Below are 20,016 nucleotides of genomic sequence, written 5' to 3' on the forward strand. Positions count from 1 at the left end.
TATCAACAATTATAATAACCAACAGGTCTCTCTTCCTAATTACTAATAATTTTTACTTCCTGCAATTCATAGTTCTGCTCTTTTGGAATTATAATTGATTTCGTTACCATCCTCATAGACTAGTGGATCTATTTTCTCTCTAGTAATTCTCCCCTCCTCTTCATATTACATATAATTAAAAGCTGATTTAAAATATATCTTAAATAGTGAAGCCAGTCACTGTATTGAAAAATATACAAATGAATCCGAGGGACTCAGTTATACTCTATAAATAAGGCAATTTTATATGTTTAATAACTTACTGTGAGCATAAAATGTAAAAAAGTGTGTTGAAGAAATATAGTTCTCTATGAGACACACTCCATATATTTAACAGAGAAGATATAGTTCTGTGTTTTAAGATTTTCTTCAGTATTTCAACTATTTTTCAATTAAAATTGTAGATCATTTCACCCTTATATCACCCCAACTACTATACTAAGTAACAAAAAGAACAATGATTTTTCCTTGGATTACTTTACTAAATTCATACTTTAATCTTTTGGTAGATGTTGTTTTTCAAGCATACTCAGATGTCTGATTGTCAGCTTTATATCTCAGGAAGTATTCCCAGCAATTCAAGTACAGTAAAGTATCTATCTCTAGCAAATCTCTGTGCACTATATAACTTTTATAGTTAGTATAAAAAATAATTTATTGAAAAAACTTAAACCTTTTCCAACTCACCTGACTTTTGATTTAAATGTGTGTGCTCCTGGTTATGGTAATCAGTTGTGCTGGATGCTTATTTCAGAATTAGGTTTGCTGTTTATATCACAAAGTTTAGAAGATATGAGAGTAACATCCTCTAAAAGATAGCATGTTCACGGAAACAGAGATCAAGCCATGTTTCACTGTTACACTGACTGGAATTGCACTTAATACAAAGTAGGGGAACTTTTCCCTTCTTTATGTCATTTTTTCTCTCCTGTGTGCTATTTCAGCGTACCTTCACTGTAGTCTAAAGACTGGAACCCAGCAAACCTGACTACACAGAGACTGGACCAGGATAAATGTCACATGACAGTAATGGGAGGTAACACAAATTATTTGACATTATCTAGTCTTTTTTTTCCTTCTCTGTTATAAATTTTTATTTTATTTTATTATTTTTACATACAGCACATACAATATGGACCTGTTTCACTGAGGGGTGGAATGATGGTGTTAATCCTTATTGTCTTCTAACGTGTCATAAGATCTTTACATTATAGCAGAGATCACAATCAAAAGGAAAGCGCTTTGTAACAGTGCCTAGCCCTTAATAATACTGCACTATTATGTCATGTTGTTTTTGAGCCAAACTATTGGGCTGGGGTTTGAACTTGTGCCCTGCTCTAGAGTGTTGTCAACTAAGGCCCCAGTCCTACAGCTGATTCTGGATGATCAGAGCCCAGCTGATGGAAATTAAAAGATACTTCCCCTTCCCTCCACTAGAACAACTTCCACTGTAGGATGCATAGTGAGGCAGGGAAGGAATCCTCCCATGTTGTGGTGATCTCTGGATACTGGAATATTATATCCAGGTGTAACAGAGAGCAGCCTTGGGATTGATCTAAGTTGTAAGGGAGGCTGAACTGGTTCCTTGAGGAGCCCCAGGGTCAAAGTCAGTGTTACTGTGTTATCTGCCTTACTGCTAACTGCCTTATTCCTTTCTTGGGTCCTGCACCAAGTGCAGCATGGAGGGACCAGAGGATTGGGACTAAATAATGTATGTGAAAAAATGCAACACCTGTTTTTCCTTAGGAACGTTCATATTTTTCAATTTGTTGTAAAGTATTTGTGTAACAAAGACGCAATTCCTTCCCTCCCCTCACCAAACTGAATTTCAGCTACCAAATACCTCTTGCACAACTTCCTTTGTGAGGATAAGAAACCATGAGCAGAAAATGCCTGAGGGCTGACAAAAGCATTTAATATTCCAGAGTTCTAAACCAGGCTGTCACAGAGACTTACTGATGTCCTCCTTGCAGTATTTATTTGACTGTTCCTGGAGAGGAATGCCAGAGGGGTGGGACTAGATGGAACCACAGACGGAATCCACCATGGTGACAGAAATCTGTCAGAGTTCAAGGTAGCACTAACATCTAAACTTATTATTTCTAACTGATGAAGTTTTATTTTTTGGCTTATTTCTCCCCCAGACTGTCACATTTGGACAATGGACTTCTTGGCTGGGTCTGAGGGATGGAAACTAGGTTTAAAATGAACTGTACTGCTTGAGGCAAGGCTGGATGTTGTACTCCGCTGGCTTAAAACTATGTGTAGGAGGCAGAATTTAAATGATGACCTTTGTGGCACTGATGCCTGAATAGAGAGCCTCTTCCCAGCCCTCCTCTCCTCTATATACACACCTGCATAGCAGCAGGACAGGATATAGGAGATGAGGCATGCTAATACATTAATCAGTATGCAATAATGTATCATGCCTCACTGGACTCAGACCTGGGCCTGTAGGGTTCCTGGGGTTTATCGTGCTCCAAACCTCCACCCAATGGCTTACTAAAATTATCTAGAACCAGAACACCTTGAATCCTAGCTCAGATAGAAGGCTCCACTTCTGTGTCCTCATTGGTGGGACACCGGAGCTCCTGATTGGCCCACTCCCCTACTTAAGCCAGAAGGAGGAAGAGGAAGTCCTCTGTACAACTAGGCTCCATCCTACTTTGCACTGCTCAGCCAATGCTACCCACTCCTGTCTCCTGACCTCCTGGTTTACTGACTCAGCCTGGTTCCAGGTATCTGACTCTTGGTTCCTTTCTGACTTCCTGATTCTGCACGTTGGCTGGTATGGGGACCTGTCCCCCGTCCTATGCTACCCACTAGGTCAAGCTGCCTATGTCCTGGCCCTGATACAGCCTTTGCAGCCTTGATTTTTTAAGTGCAGATACTCCACCTCTTCCAGTGTGGCCCTGCATGTATGGTGTGTGCAAGGTCACACTGTGTGAAGGATGCTCTTTTGCTTTATGAAATGGTGTCCTCTATGTGGTGTGACTTTGCACATATAGAGCTGGAACACCATTTTGGTGTGTTCTGGCCCCACTACACTAGCTAGAGCCTGTGCATTAGATGGAGATGCATGCTACTTCTTTCCAAGGGCCAAAACTCCCTGCTGTCCCTCCACCATTCTGAAGGTTCCCATCATCATAGAATCTGAGAAGCTGGGTCTGGAGAGGAACAGGCACCTGAGAATGTGAGCCACAAAAGCCAGCATGCTAGGCAGGAGCTGCCTAAACTAGCCAATAGCAGATGCCAATGAGAGGGGTGTGGCCTAAGCTCCCCCACCCCACAGCCCTGACTCCCACGTTCATCACTTTGGGCTGGAGGGAGGCACCTATCTCTCCTTGGGATCCACAGCAAGGAACCCTCTCTTGGAGTCATGCATCTAAGCTGCTTCTTGAAAGAACAGCAGCAGTGCGTCCCTAACTCCACACAAAACAGCTGGGGGTGGAAGATGGTCTCCCTTATATCCTTGAGCCCAGCGGTTAGAGCATCACCTGAGATGTGGGAGACCTCCTCTCAATGCTCTCCTTCGCCTGATGTGGAGAAGGGATTTGAAGAGGCATTTCCCACCTCCCAGGTGAGCACCCTAACTCACTGGACAATACAGTCACTCACTCTGTCACGGGCCCAATGCATATTTAATTATTTACACAAAGAGAAACGGCTTCAACAGGAGAGATTCCCACGTCCGAATAGTCCACTGGTTAGGGCACTCAGCTGAGAGGTGGGAAACCCCTCTTCAAATCTCATCTCCTTGTCATGCCAAGGCAGGAATTGAACCAGAACCCCCACATCCTCTTTGGTGTGGAGTTAGATGTGTTCAGAGCAGGCCTACCTGATTAGACCCCACAGGTGAGATAAGCCAGGTGAAGACAGGCAGCAAAACCCCTGAGGATCCACTGTGGCTTCAGCATGAGATAGGCATCTAAACGTGTGCCCAGGGGCAGAAATGTAGGGTACTTTTACAGCAAACTTTTAGTTGCCTAGTGAGCTTAGGTACATCCAGGGGTAGGTGGCAGCTGAGTATTGTGAGGGCAGTGGGGGTATTGTATATTGCAGTGGTGCCTAAATCCCTTTGTAGAACTGAGCCCTGAAGACTTTCCATTGACTTCAGTGGTAGTTGGATTGGGTCAAAAGAAACAGCAGCATGTTACATTCCAGCTGCTAGCAGAATAGCTCCGGTGAACTATCTAATTGTTTAGCTGACTGTTAAACTTCCCCTCATTTAACCCAGCCCTAGTGAGGAAGGGCAGACTTTCCCTTTGTCACTGCATATCATTTACAGCACTGTGGACACTTCCCTTACAAAGAGTCACCTTAGTTATCCCTTTATATTGGCATTGTTCATCACCAGGTGTCAAATTTACCACAGGTGTCAGTCATGGCTCTCAATTAAGTTGCTCCCATTTATGCCAGTGGGAAATGTGCCCTCAACCTACAGAATTTGGCCACCATGTTTAAAGATAAACCCAACATTGTTCTGGTAGCATAAAACCCGGAGCAGTGAGAAGTATGAACCCAGAACACGTTATCATATTAATGCTGTTGATTCTGATTGCCTGATAAAGATAATGGACTCAGTCAGGGCAAATTTGCTCCACAGCTGCTTTGGACAGAGCAAATTCACTTAGGTTTAATCAATCACTCCTATCAGAAAACTTGGCACACATGGTGCTTACGCCTTTGTGCCAGATTGTGATTTCAGTTGCATTGGTGCAATTCCAGTGTAACTCCAGGGTCACACTACTGTACCTGAGGTCAGAATCTGTCCCTGAAACTCTTTATTTTCTGCATTTGGTTGATCTGTCCTGATCCTTTCTGTTAAATCACTGCTGAGCTTAATGCCACTCCTATTTAACAGCGTGGGAGCATTTCCTTTAGAACCCCTTCTTTTATTGCATTCGCAACCTGGCCATTACTCAGTTGGCTCTGGCATCGACCTAGAGAGTTATGGACTAATCATCTCAAATGCCTAAATTCTAACTCCTTTTTCATGCACAGGGGCAGAGGGCTCCCAAAATGGAGGAACTGTTGCAGTTTTCCTGTTTGGGATATGGTCAGGGTGCCAGGGGTCTGTGAAAGGGCTTTCTATTCCCTGCATTTCCAGGAACCCAGTGTCAGGAATGGAGGCATGGGCAGTCATTCCCAGTGGTTAGAGCCATGGGTAGTCAGGCCTGAGGGGTCCAGTCAGAATCAGCAGCAATGTTCCAGAGCGGAGGGTCAAACCAGAGTCAGCAGCCAGGAACCAAGGGTCAGTGGCAAGGCAGTAGATCAGAGATCCGCCTTGTTGCACACACAACTTCCCAGTACTCACTCCAGGCTTAAATAGTATGTCAGGGCCAATCAGAGGTCACAGAGAGAGATACCAGTCATATCTGCTGTGGGCAGCACTTCCAGCAGTGACTTGTCTCCCAGGATGTGTGGTGCATTGACTCTGCTAAGGCCGCTTGGTGGTGTGGAAGCACTGGCTTCCTGCAGTCTTGGGTTTAGGTCCCACAGATCCTCACATCCACAGGGAGGTCACACTCAGTGGCTCTTGAATGATGGGGGATCAGCAGATGTGCAACTATGGTCCTTTGCCCTGTGCGATGGAGGTGGGAATTCTAATCCACCCCAGTTTGAGTGTGGGAGGGTTTTGCTCCCACTTTGTGGCTTGCTGGGGGAGGATTCCTCTCTCTTTAACTCCCACAGAGCTGAGTTACTCCGGCTAGGTATCAGGGGCAAGGGTTGGGTTAAAGTGCAGAGAACTACAATGAACAGGGAAATCACATTGAACAATATACCGAATCTCTGAGTAGCACCAAATAGATAGCTTGTCATCCGGCAGCAAGCAGCTGCTGGAGTATAGAACGCAAGTCCTAGGCATGTTTAGGGTTGCGCGACAGTCTCGGAAAGAAGGCAGCCCTAAAGGCCACTGCAGAGTAAGCAGGTCAAAAAGAGATTGACCTACACCCAAACATGCCTGGACTGTCTACATTACAATTACAATCAAGTGAGGGGATTCAGTTACAATGTGGTTGCTTCCTGAAATCGTTGCAAGGAAGGATTTTCAAATATGCTCAGTTTTGGATCACCAATGCTCCCGCTGAAGTTGGTGGGAGCAGAATTAGGCCAGTGGGCCGGGGAGGGCATTTTTGAAAGTCCCACCCCTAACACTTTTCCAATTTATACTGCAGATGTGACTTGAAGTGTGTTCTGTACGAAGGCTAATAGCTTGGCCAGTCACTTTGCTTGACAAAGGACCCATAGTTCACCATACTGTATCCTGTGTAACACTGGACACCTCTTGTCCCAGCAAACGGCTCCCCCCAGGTAAGGGTCTCTGAGATGTACTGCTGGTGTTTGGGTTGAGCTGTGTATACACATGTGAGGCACTAGTATTTTACTAGCCATTGAGGAAGTACTTTGCTCCTGGCTTATATGAAACATGCCTTTGCCCAAACTCCTTATTGCCCTTTCTTCTTCAACCTCCTCCATGTGTGTGGGCTTCGGTACACATCATTGTGCCATGCAGCACATATACAATTCCATCCCTGTAACTTCTGCGTGTGTCTACACACGTGTGCTGCATTTACCCACTTCTGCCGGTTTTTTGGGGTTTCTGTGTCTACATGTATAACTGCTAGCATATGGCCAAAGTTTCAAAAGGAGGGCACTATGGGCTTACTCTCTTGCATGTGTGTGTTGTACCTGTGAAAACCTGCCTGTATACATGACGCCTGCGAAAATCTGAATTGACACATGAACCCTGCGTTGCCAGTTAGATAACTGCCATTCATAGGTTTGCAGATTTTAAGGCTAGAAGGGGACCATTATGATAATCTGGTCTGACCTTCTGCATAACACAGACTTTAGCATTTCACCCAGTGAGTCTGGCAGCAAGCTCATAGCTTCTGATTGAGCTAGAGCATCTTCTAGAAAGACATCCAGTCTTGATTTAAGGGCTCCAATTGATAGAGAATCCACCACAGTCCTTGGTAATTTGTTCTAGTTGTTAATTACCCTCACTTAAAATTGTGCTCTACTTTTAATCTGAATTTGTCTAGCGTCAGCCATTGGAACTTGTTACTCCTCTGTCTGATAGATCATATAGCCCTCTACTATCAGAAAACTTTTCACCATTTAGGTATTTATAGATGATGATAACCGTAATCTTTTCTTGGATAAACTGGCGTGAGCTCACTGTAAGGCAAGTATTTCAGATCTTGGATTATTATTGTAACTATTTTATGAAACCTTTCCAATCTGTCAACATTCATTTTAAAGTACAGACACCAGAACTGGACACCATATTCCAGTAATGATCCCACTAAAGCCATATACAGGGGTAATTACCCCTTCCCCACTTCTATGCAGCCAAGAATCATCTTAGTTCCATTAAGATATGTTTACACTTATGGCAGTGTGTAGAGGATGCCCAGCTAGCAGAGGTATAAACAGCAGTGTAGATGGTGAAGCACGGCTGAGGTGAGTTAGGATAGCCAATTTTGGCTGGGGGTGTTCCTGGAGGTTTCATCACATGACATGATCTTTAAGTCCTGGAGACTCCAGAACAATCCTGGTGGGTTGGCAACCTTCAAGTGAGTAGAGTAGTGCAGCATGCACTACATGTCTGACCCCCAGGATATATACCCTACATGGTTCTCTACATGCCCAAGCAGTACCTCCCACATTTATACCGCTCTTTTTAGCAGTGTAGTATCCCACTGCAGACCTTTCTCCACCACAGTGAAAGGTTCTCGCCAGGGGGAGGCAGGAGGAAAAGGCCCCAGCAGTAGGGAAAGGCTCTGGCAGGTCACCTGCAGTGTCTTTCACTGCTGTATGTAGTTACACACGGCCTTGACAAATGTGGGCATGGGGCTGTGGCGTGCAGCTACACGTGTAATGCCTGTAATGCCTACATGACACAGAAAGTGTAGATATAGCCTTAGTCTTGCATCCAGCCGGAGCTCATGGTCACTTGCTGATTCACCATGACCCCTAAGTATAGGCGGCTGGTGAAAATATTCTTTGGGGGCCTGAGTAAAGCCCAGTGTGTGTGTGTGTGTGTGTGTGTGTGTGTGCCATGACCCCTAAGTATAGGCGGCTGGTGAAAATATTCTTTGGGGGCCTGAGTAACGCCCAGTGTGTGTGTGTGTGTGTGTGTCACGCCCTAATGTCTGGTGTGTGTGTTGGGGAGGGAGGTTGGGGGGAGGGTCATTGTCTCTATCCCAGACAGGTGCGGAGGGGAGGTCACAAGAGGGTGTTGGACAGTGTCCCTTCCAGCACACAAGTTGCAACCTGGGCTGGGCTCCTTGAGTCTGAGGAGCTGCCCAGGCCGACAGCTGCAGAAGGAGGAGGGGTCTGTGCTGGGAGGGCTCCGCTCAGTGGTAGGATGGCTGTCTGTCAGGGAGGGACAGCCACCATGCTCCCAGCTCTGTGGGGAAGGGCTTTCTAGTTGCGTGAGATGGGCAGGTGGCCCCCTCCGTGTGTGTGTGGGAGGAGCCTGCCTTCTGGCTGTGTGTGGGGTGTTGAGGGTCTCTGTTCTCAGTGTGTGTGTGTGGGGGGGTTGTTGAGATTTCTGTCTCTGTGCTGGCCTGGTGCAGAGGGGCGGCACTCGGGGAATGGGGGAGCATTGCAGGGCTCGCAGCAGCTGCTCCTGTCCTCAGGGTTGGGCTCAGCTCCCTGCTCCAGTCAGTTGGCTTTTGCCACTCCCAGACTCAGAGTAGCCTGTCACCGTGCTGAGCGTCCGACTGTCCTGCCCCTGCAACGTTCCCCTCCCCCGCCCCCTACCTGACCTTGGCACCACTGGATGTGGGGCTTTGCCTGCCAACCTGGGCAAGCACATGGGCAGTGGAGAGGCGCAGAAAATGGCAAAGCAGAGAGAGATGTTTGGTAAGGCTGAGCCTCGTCTAGTCGTAGCCCCCCACTGCATATGCCCCTATGTCCTTTTCTGAGTTGCTGCTTTCCAAAATACAGCCCCTCTCTTATAAGTGAGAGTTCCGGTGACAGCAAGCGCCGGAGCTGCAGGGTGAGTGGGAATGCCTGATTTTTCATTGCATGGGCAGGTATGTGGGGGTTTGTAAATGCAATGAGTGCACATGTATGTTGGGGGGGGGGGGGGCTGTGTGCACTCATCGTGCCATGTTTTGTAAATGCAATGAGTGCACATGTATGTTGGGGGGGGGGCTGTGTGCACTCATCGTGCCATGTTTTGTAAATGCAATGAGTGCACATGTATGTTGGGGGGGGGGGGGCTGTGTGCACTCATCGTGCCATTTTTTGTAAATGCAATGAGTGCAAATGTATGTTGGGGGGGGGGAGGGGCTGTGTGCACTCATCGTGCCATGTTTTGAAAATCTGACCTACACGGTCTGAACTCTTCTTTTGAACCAGTTTTGGAAAACATAGATTTGATTGGGGATGGAGAGTAAACACAACAGGGGACCGGGCAGGGTGAGCACCAAAGAGGGAAGGAGTGCCAGCTTTACCTCCCTTTACTTTGACACAATAGAAGCCTGTTCATAGGTACTCCACGGGGAAGAAGCTTGGTGAGTGAGGAGGGAATGTCCCAAGAGCAGGAGGGGTGTAAAACTTGGCTGGAGCAGTGGGGTCAGCTGTCTCCATAACATTTCACCCCCAACCTCCTGGGATTCCCAGCATTAACTTTCACCAGTTCCCTATGGCACTGTGAATATCCCTTTCCCAAGGGGGAATCTGGAGAAACGTCAGCCAGGGACACCATGTTGCCGTGGGGCTGCAAATCTGAAAGGACTTGACGGGGGCTGAGCCCTCTTTCTGTTCTGTGGAGGTGAACCCTTCTTTCTATAGGAAGAATCAGGCAGAAACTTTATGAGTTGCCAAGTTCCCTGTCCCATGTATAGGAATAACATGCATCAGGGATAACTTGGCCCTAAATGTACAAATGTCAACATTCAATAATAATGAGCAGGTTTTAGATAGCTTGTGTGCTCACAAAACTCAAAAATGGTGTATTTAAAACAAAGATGTATCAAGCCCATTCCCATCATTTAGAGTATTTTGAGGGAAAAAATAAAAGATCAAGATTTAATAACTGGCTGAAGGAGTCATTTCAGTCTCCTGGGTAAATAGCCTATATTTTAATTAGGTTGCAAATACATATTTCATTTATCTCAGTACTTAGCACAGCTTCATAAAAATGGCCTTGATACTCATTTATCCAGTGGACCGTAACGTGTTTTCGCATCCTAGAAATAAGAGATGGAAAAGACCTATTAGGTCATCTTGTCCATCTGGGAGTCCTTCTGGTTGCTTGGGCTCATAAAACAGGTTTTAAAAATGTCTTCAGAGATGGTCAGGACTTTGATGTGGCTTGGTAACTGGTTGATAGCTTGGTAGCTGATTCACCACTTTGTTACTCCAGTTTTAGACCATTTTAAAACTGCTGTAATGTAGTGGGAAAGAAGGAGACTTAATGATCAAAATTGCATAGGGTAAGGGAGGGATGCAGGGACTGATAACAGAGGATGCCTTTCACCATTAGGTCTCTGAGATGAATATAATTCATCTTGGTAATGGGCCAAAGTTGTTACCCTTTGGTGGCTACTAGGTGAAATGACCTTGGTAGTGTCAGGCCAGTTTTGAATAGACAAGTTTCCAAATCACAAAACCTACTGCCATCATTACTGAAACATGGAGGCTGGCAGCTAAGTTGCATACAAGGAAAATAAAGTGGCGTTGTGCACGCTGTCAGGAAGGAGGTCTTGCGGCTGCATCTGCCCTGCCTCTGGGCAGCCTGTGAGCACAGCTGAGCTACCGTAGGGCCACCTGGTTGATCACTCTTCCTGATTGGCTGAGGAAGTCGGCATACCTGCTCTTACATCTAACAGCAACAACTGATTTCTGTTGCTCAATGCACGTGCCCTTAGCTGCAATCTATCCAGTGTTTACCCTGCTCCTGGTCTTGCTCCAGCTCTGATCCTGGCTTGGTTCCTGCCCTGCCCAGTCTGCTCTCACCCTGCTCCCACCCTGCCCCGTGGTTGGTCCCTAACTCCTGGTCTGACCGGCAGCACTGTTCCTGGCTGCTAACTCTAGCTCCGACCACTAGGCCAGATCACCCACATCCTGGTTTGTTACCCACACAAATTGAAATTCAGGGCTAAATTAAGGTAATCTGTGTCTAGTTACACCATGACACAGGACCTCCTATGCCAACGTGCTGGTGATCCTACCTCTATGCTGTGGTCCACACTCTAGTTAAAGTGATGGCGGCAGAGAGTCCCTGTCTTCCTAGAGAGGCAAATGTAGGTGCACAGGGCCTCCTTGCCAATTCAGGACCAGCCAGAGCAGCAGGGACACTTCCTCCCTCAGTAGCAGCAGAGGTTTATGCTGTCCCCCACTGAAAGACAGTGGTAACATCAAGGAGGCTCATCATTATTTAGCACGGAAGCTGGAATGTGTGTGATTGCATGGATGAGTGAGCTGGGCTCACTGCACTCTTCTCCTGCTCCTCCACAGAGTCTGTTATTGGAGTGGCATTGGCAAAAACTGCAGCGCAGTGGGTCTTGGCATTAACACCACATTGAGCTGCGTGGGGCAATTCACCCCTCTCAGAGCTACTGTTTCAGGCTGTCTACAGACTCAAGAAGCTATACTCGGGTCCTGTTTCCAAGCTTTCCTTCACAATCATGAGGTCTAGAAACATACTTTTTAAAAATGAAAGCTGAGACTCTGAAATAATCACATGACTCCAGGACCTGGGGCTGGAGGCATTGGCCTGTACAGTCTGTCTTAATTTGGTTCCAGTGACATACCTTGTGCAGAGGGCCAGCAGAAAACCTATGAAGCACTTAAATTCTCAAAACTGGGGCTAAGACCCTGATCTAATGCCCATTGAAATCAATAGGAGTCTTTCCACAGACTTCAGCGGGTGCCAAGTCAGGCTTTGAGTGGGATTAAGTGGTGATAGCCTTTGTGCTGGCTCTCTGCAAATGGGTGATTTCGCAATTACAGTGGGAGAAAAGTGGGGAAAGCGGAGGAGAGATGGAAAAGAGAGAAAACATTTCTGCTTTTGAACACCAAAATGAAAGACCATTTTTTTATTTGAAATTAAATAAAATCAACATTTCACTTAATTAAAAAAACTGGGAAGTTTTGTGAAAAAAAACCGGAATGAAACATCATTTTGCTTTTTTTAGAAATGTCGCATGGAAAACACTTGCCATTTCTTGATCAACCCCACTGTACAGTATTTGCTTTCACAAATCAGGAAACCACACATGTGCCTACTTGTATATACAAATGCCCATTTGCACAGAGCAGCCCCAGCACATGTGCACTCACCCTCTGTTTTATGAAATTGGCCACTCATTTTAAAAAAAATAATTTGACCTAAATTAGCACCTTTTTTTTTTTTAGCAGTCTCAGCAAAGAGTCAGGTGAATGAACAGGTATGGGGACTGCATTATTCAAGAGATGGGGCTTCCTGAGCAAGTCTAAGCTACCTTGTATGATGGTGTCCAGCAATGGGGTCAGTTTTGTGTAATACTAAGGCAGGTCAGGTGACCATAGCCAGGAAATAAAGCTTCTCTCTTACCAGTTCTCCTTTGTGTCGTATTATTACATATAGTGTAAGAAAACATTGCCAGTGCCCATGCTGTAGATGTATGTGAATAAACAGACTTTCCCTCTTTAAAACTGACAAGCTCTTATTTTTTTAAAAGCAATACATTTCACTTGTGATGTAAATTATTTATTTTAAAATATTAAAACTAACCTTCCCTCCCTCCAAACCCAGGAATATATATTCACCAGAGTGAGGTCATTCTGGTGTCTCTGAGAGATAAGAATTTTATAACTGCACATACATGATTACAGATCCTGCTACGTTTAAAAAAATCAATGAGGTGTTATCATAAACTTCCATGAAATTTACACTGAGGTCAGACCTTTTGTCCTCATTTCTGACCATTGTTCTTTCTTTGACAATTTAAGAGTCCTGGATTTTATAGGTTTCATTTCTCTACCTTGTAGTTCCTTTTTTGGAAATGAACAGTATGACAATGTAGTTCATATGCAGCACGCATAGCACATAAATAGTGTTCAAATTAAATTCTGCACCAGTTATATATACCCAATATGTATGGTTTGCAAATGTCTCTGACTGCCAATGGTGCATATTTTAATTTTCAGTTGATATCTAAAACTGTGAATTATATTTTTTAATTTGTATTATTTTGCTTTCACTTGCTTCATTTCATTTATATTAAACAAAATAAATACAACTATCTGATAATTACAGCCTAGGTTTCTTCAGCTTAGGTAAAGGTTAGCTTCAGAGTAGATGTTCTGAAAGCTCACCTTCTGGGAAGCATTCATCTCCCTATTATATTTAGACATAAAGTTTTACAATTACAAAAGCCATTCCATTATTGCATACTATTCCCAGGTAACTTGAAGCTGCCTACACATAGGCTCAATCTTGCTCTTATTAAAGTCTATGGGAAAACTCACAACTGAGTTCATTGGGTCTTTAACACAGTAAGGTTTGGTAGTCAACTATTAGTTTTTTCAGGCACATTCACACTGCTTGCCATTTATATAAGATCAACTAAAACGCCCAGAAATCTTGTCTAGTATCTGATGAGTTGAGAGTAAAACCTGGGAGGACTTTTCAGTTGTGGACTGTATTTGGTTCTTCCGATGTGCTGGTCAGGAAACTGGAAGGAAGCCATTTAGAAAAAGCAGATGTGATCAGATGGCACCAGTGTAGTGTAGCATTGTGCATTATTGTTTTGGCATTTTTCTCTGGCCAGCTTCTTGATACTATAAGAAAGGAGGGCTGGGCTGTTTGTTTTCTGTTTTGTTTTATTGAGGTAGCCTGTGGACAAAGTTAGCAACTGAGTTAAGTACATAGAAGTTTGGTGGGGCCTTGTTCATGTGTTTGAATTTCCTAATTTTCTTTTCCTATTCATTTCTGGTGTTAATTGTTAGAGGAAATGTACTTTGGGTATATGAAAACATTGTCCAGTTTTTGCATTTCTTTCTCATGCAAAACTCCCATTGGCTTCAGTGGGAGTCATATACTTGAATTTACATACTGGACTGGTGTATTTTTTCATCATCGTGTCAATGTTGCAGCTTCCTTTAACATTAATGGGAGTTGCATCTGGGCATCAAAGTTAAGATTAGATCCATAAATATTTACCATTTACACAGTAATGTTTGGGTTTTTTTTACATTTCTAACTGAAGTTGAGAAATGGGCCTCCCTGACTAGCGCTCTCACAAATGGGGCCACTTGCCCAGCAAAACAGTGGCTGTCAGGAGAAGACAAACATTTCAGGAGTAATTGAAAAGATACCATTTTTCAATATAATTTACTAGTTATAAATAGTATATTATAAAATCCCTCCTTAAAAAAAACTTCTGTCAGCAAAGCCTTTCAATAGCAACCTGCAATAGAGATGAAAAAATAAGATAACTGCATTAGCAAGATGAGTCTTTTTCTCTCACCCTGTGTGTCTGAATTTTCTGGTCTCTTTTTTGAAGACTGATTCTGATTGGTGGTGGTTCTCCCATAGCTTCCACTGATGGGACCACCTTCATTATTCTTTTTAATAGAAAATTCTCCTATACACTATATATGATGCTGACACTATTTCAAAGAAGAGGGTTGTAAAGAAAAGTAGCAATAATACAATACCCTCCAACAACTGTGAAACTGTATGCAGGACTCAGACATTTTTATAGTTTATCCTTGACACTCTTAAAAGCACAGAAGGAGAGGAGCTCCCAAGGCATGTTTAGTTTCAATGTTTTATCTTCTAGAGATTTCATTTTAAGACAAATAATTTCTTTGGTTTCTGTTTCTTTTAGTCCGTATGTTTATTGAAGATTTCAAATCATAGACACATGACTTATTAAAATCACATCAACAGCCTCTCCTTAAAAAATACTATGAAGAAATAAGGAGTTACAACGCAGACCTTCCACTCCCACCCAAAAAAACCAAACCACACAAAACCAGAAACCCCACTATCAAAATAGAGATGGATTCAAGATCAAGGACATGTTCAATGACACTGAAAGGTGACAAAATTCAAAATCGTTAAAAGTGTAAACAAGGCTTCAATAAGCTCTCCCCTGACAGTTAGTGATGAACTAGGTTGTGGAAAAGGCTTCAGGACCAAATTGTATTTACATGAACTCACCCACTTTGCGTAAATATGAGCAGACAGAGCTGTGTTGCCAAAGTGACCAGTTATGGCTTGTGTTGGTTTACAAATTACTCATCTGCTGTGGGACAGCGTTTCTGCCCAGCCTGCTTCAGCAATGAGCTTCCCCCAGTAAGAGTTGAAAATCACTGATAGTTGGGTGGAACCTCAAGAGACCAACCCACAGAGGTCACAGTAGAGATGCTGGTGGCAGCAGAAGGTGACTGTGTGCATCGGTGAGCAGCGGGCGGTGCGGCCGGTGAAGCAGTATAGCCGGCGGAGTGGAGCGAAGCAGCGGCCAGCTGGCAGGATAGCTGACATCAGAGCAAGTGCCTGGACAGTGGAGCAAGCAAGGTGCCTTCCTCCGCACCCCACCATGGTGGGAGGTGAAATCACACACATTCACCTCTGAACTCTGGGTCTTCACTGATCAAGGACAACGACAGTCAATGGGGTGTGATGGAGGGAGAAGGGAGAGGCACGTTAAAGGAACTTTTGGTTGTTAGACTCAAGAACTTGAGGCAAAAGACACTGCCTGATGTATTCTGGATCTCCTCAGATTTTATTTCAACTTTGAGCTGGAATCAGTTGTGCCTATGGTGTGGGACCATTTCTATGATTATGCAGAGTTTACATATTTAGGAAGCTGGCAGAGGACAGAAAACATCTAGAGCAGTGTAAAAAATGTAGAACAGGTGCTTTGTGCCTATTCCAATCTCCAAGGATTCTGCCTGGGAATCTCTGAAGCTGCTATTCAAGGCCCAATGCTGCGTCCACTGAAATTAACGAGAGAACTTCCTGCCATTGAAAATTACTGGTATGGGAGCGGAGGCCAAGTGCATTGTCAATATGAACTGCCTATGATAAGAAGTAAACAAATGCATAAACAATCCCTACATGTGGTTCTTGATAGGTTCTATGGTAGGATTTTATCTGTTCCTAGTCTATGGTAGTAATGAATTTCACAGATGAGGGCCCTTCATTGAGAATGTCCTGCCCCAGCCACTGTGAATTTCACTTCAGACACCTCCAGCATCAGTGTCCTTGCTGATTGCAGCTGCAGAAAGAGAGTTGTTCTGTGATATAGGTAGAACCTTTCCTGTTAAAAGCTCTAAACTAAAAGGACCAGGACCTTGAAACTGATCTGGAGATGGATAGGGAGCCAGACTAGGATATAAAGCAACTGTGTTCCCATCACTGCCATACCTAAAGAGCGGATACTGCATGTTAAATGCGCCTAATTCTATTTTCACTTTGATGTAAATCAGAAGTAATTCTATTAAAATCAATGGACTAATACTAGTGTTAAACTGTAGCAAGAGAGAAGAGAATCAGACCCCATACCATTTACATTGTATTGCAATTTTCCTCTGAGTGGCACTGGTGTCAGTTCAGGACAGAGCTCTCCCAGCTGATAGTAAATTGTGATCACGAAATATAATCAAAAAGTTTAAAAAAAGAAATAGTGTATTTTTCCACTAAGTATGTGATAAAGTAAGTGATTTTATAACTGATTTTATTACTTAAAGTTCAAACATTATTTTTACTAGTCTTTGTCTGGTATAAATTAAGATGAAAGAAGTTGGACAAGGGGAAACTAGAGTACTGTAGGATGCTTCAGGGATCACGTCTTTAAGGGTTATTAAGCACAATTTGTTTTTGTCAGAGTCCAATTTATCTGTATTTTAGCAAATCCCAGGGATTTGAGTTCTGACATCTTGTATATCCTTATTAATTATTCATTCTTCAGAGTCTGTACTTGTTTGACCTTAAGGATGATGGGCTATTTACCTCACAGAAGATCCAGTGATGCTCATCACATTTTAAACCTTCTTTCTCTCCAAAGAAAAGAATAGGCTGAGACCCTCTCACTGTATAAGAGATTGCTGAATACAACAAACTGGGACAGGCTGATGGTTTTAGCACTCTGCAAAGAAATCATTTCAGGATTCTGCAGGTATTGCTGCATCTGCTGTACTAGGGAGAACTTAGGGCTACAGGGCCACATTCTGTCACCTTTATGTTAGCTGAAATTCACATTATGCAGAGGGCCAGTACAGGATCTAGGCATCACTTATGTCCTACTTTAACCTTCAGAAATGGAGTTAAAGGGGACTTCAGTGGCATGTGGGGATGATGAGGATTGTTTGCACAAGGTATGAATTTCATTCAATGAGAGGTAGAACCTAGCCCTCAGTTTATGCTCAGTCCTTACTGAAGCAAACTCCCGTTAAACTTAATGGGATGTGAGTTTGTCTGCCTAAAAACTAAGAACTTGAGAATTTGGCCCCCAGAAAATTCCATTCCTATTTAAAATATCAATTTGACACTGGCCAGAGTGTTATTTATAAAAGAAAAGCTATTCACGGTTTATGTGGTGATGATGAGGAAAAGCAAAGCAGCTTCCAAGTCTCTCTCCTGTATTCTGGCCTTTGATATGCACACACAGCTCTCACTGACTTCTACAGCGTCCAGAGTGGCAGAGATCCGACGTGGTGCCTGCTACCAAAATCCAGCTAGGACTGCCACTACTGGACTACAGCCCAGGGAGCCAGGAGAGGACCCTGCCCCACCCAGGGGTGAAGACACAATAAGAGGATCCTTTTTGTTTAAACTGGTGAATGTTCACAGCATTGCAGTACTCATCTCTGGACTCATCCTCAGCCTACCATTTGCCTGTGAAAGTACCAGGGAGGAATCTGGGGGTTGGGAGGAATTGTGAGTGTTAGGAGGTGGAGAACTTCCCACCCCCAACCTCCCACTGGGTACACTGCTGTATGCTGTGGTTTGTGTAGATCAGTGGTTCCCAACCTTTTTGGCTCGAGGGCCACAAATATAATTTTTACAACCCGGAAGGGTCACCAGTCTATCAGCTCATAAAAAAATGTATTGATGTACACCCCATTAAGGACTACAAATCACTACCTATTTAAAGTAAACATTTTGATGCTACTGTGCTCATTTTTACATTCACTATTTGACACCTACAAATTACTCACAGTATGTCACACACTCTCAGACAAAGCACTAGTGTAGATGAGTGACTGTCACTACACACTGAAGCACGGGGCCTGGAAGCTAAGTCACAGTGGGTAGCCTGCTAAGGGCAGGCCAAACCAGAAGGCACTGATTTGTAGAGTCCTGCCCCTCCTCAAGCATGGTAGGTCCCGGCTGCTGCACCAGCAGCCCCTCCCCCTGGCCAATGCAGCCAGAGGGAAGGAGTTCAGCGAGAAGGCTGCCTCCTTGCTGATCTCCTGTCCTCCTGGCTGCAGCAGGGAAACCGCATGCATCCTGTAGCCCCGTGTGCTCCAGCTAGGTTCCTAGGCAGTGGCTCCCTTCTGGAGCCAGGGGAGGAGAGCGCCGATCTCCCATCCCCTTGGTTGTAGCAAGGAGCCTGCACGGTCTTGTGGCCTATGGCAACACGCTCCACCTGAGTCCTTAGGCGGCGGGTCCCTTCTGCAGCCAGCAGGAGGGGAGCGGTGACCACTTTGAAAGACCCCACGGGGCACTTTTGGCCCCTGGGCCACAGGTTGGGACCCACAGGAGTAGATGTACTTCATTGTTTCTTGTGTACTGGATTTTATACTCCTTGCCAGCAGCGGTAGCAATCTTCAGTTTCCCACGGAACAGCACCTCTTGTGTCCCAGGCACAGTGCGGAAGCACGTTGGGTGGAGGCACCAGTTGTCACAAAAAGACTTGGGGGCCTAATCCATGCGAGGACAGGGGAGAAGATTCCCCAAGTAGCCAGCTCCATGGAGGAGAGTTGAGCCACTCCTTGAGGGAGGGGCTATGTAATCTATAAAGACAAAGACAGATGGAGAGAGGGGCAGTGAGACACAATACACACGCAACGTGGTCAGGATGATGTTTGGATTGTGCCTGGTTAGTTCCATAAAAAAAGTTGCATAGGAGCTATCCCTTACTGCCCTCTTAGCTAGCCATTGTCGGTCCCTATTTTGTTCTGTTAACTTTTATTCTACTGTTTTTATTGTCAACTGGCTTTTAGTTTTTGTCTGTTATACTTTTAACGAATGACCAGTTGCCTGCTTTCTACGTTAGCACTTTTAAACATTTGCCTATTTATTAAACCATTGTAAAAACATTCCCCTGCATTATTCTGTCTTTCTGGCTATCCATGAACCTCAGCCCTCCTGCCTGCCATGGTAGATGTGCCCTCCTTCAGCCCTCCTTCTCCATAGCAGAGCTTCAGGCTCAGTGCCAGGGACCAAAAAATAAAACAAACCAAGAACAGCCAATCAGATGGGCCCCACGTTAGGGAAAGATTTTGTATATCAGTGACATCTGTTCACCCACACAAGTCCCCCGTCCCTGTCCCAAATCGCTTGCAGTCTAAGCCACCGGTCCTGTAGAGACTTACACGTATGTTTAACTTTACACACTGTAAATCGTCCCATCGGCGACAACTGCTTTTTGCCTTGCACTGAGCCCCACTGCCATCAACGAGGCTGTCCGCAGGCACGAGTCCTCCTACGTGAATCAGGATTGGAGCCGAAGAAAATATGACTCACTGATACTTTCCCTTTTTCTGAAATTAAAAACAATTCCAAATATTAATGGTCTCCCATGAAATGTATTGGTCTCAAACCACAGCTGGGGATTGGAATAGACTCTACTGCTTTGTGGGTCACTGCATGTTTTAGAAATGTAATAAATAAATACATGAACAATAACCTGACACATTGGCCTGGTCAAATATCGAGCTGCTGTAAGGTTCCTCATCTGCCAACAGCCCTTGCTTCTTCTAGGGCCCAGAGTGCTGCTATTGCTGAGTTAGGCT

General features: G+C 44.6%; 2 long non-coding RNA genes across 2 annotated transcripts; one reads left to right on the top strand and one right to left on the bottom strand.

Moving 5' to 3' along the window:
• The first annotated feature begins 1,992 nt into the window (after positions 1 to 1,992).
• On the top strand, positions 1,993 to 12,595 carry LOC137156838 (uncharacterized). Its single transcript, XR_010920921.1, has 3 exons — positions 1,993 to 2,113; positions 6,219 to 6,354; positions 12,421 to 12,595. It is a non-coding gene; the product is annotated as an uncharacterized lncRNA (long non-coding RNA).
• Positions 12,596 to 18,523: 5,928 nt separating this feature from the next.
• Positions 18,524 to 19,752, bottom strand: LOC137156837 (uncharacterized). Its single transcript, XR_010920920.1, has 2 exons — positions 19,597 to 19,752; positions 18,524 to 19,014 (listed from the first exon to the last, which is right to left on the bottom strand). It is a non-coding gene; the product is annotated as an uncharacterized lncRNA (long non-coding RNA).
• Positions 19,753 to 20,016: the final 264 nt, after the last annotated feature.

The sequence above is a fragment of the Emydura macquarii genome, unplaced genomic scaffold (assembly GCF_026122565.2).
Source record: "Emydura macquarii macquarii isolate MOO-44397 ecotype Brisbane River unplaced genomic scaffold, CSIRO-AGI_Emac_v2 contig_1477, whole genome shotgun sequence".
In the NCBI taxonomy this organism is placed as follows: domain Eukaryota; kingdom Metazoa; phylum Chordata; order Testudines; family Chelidae; genus Emydura; species Emydura macquarii.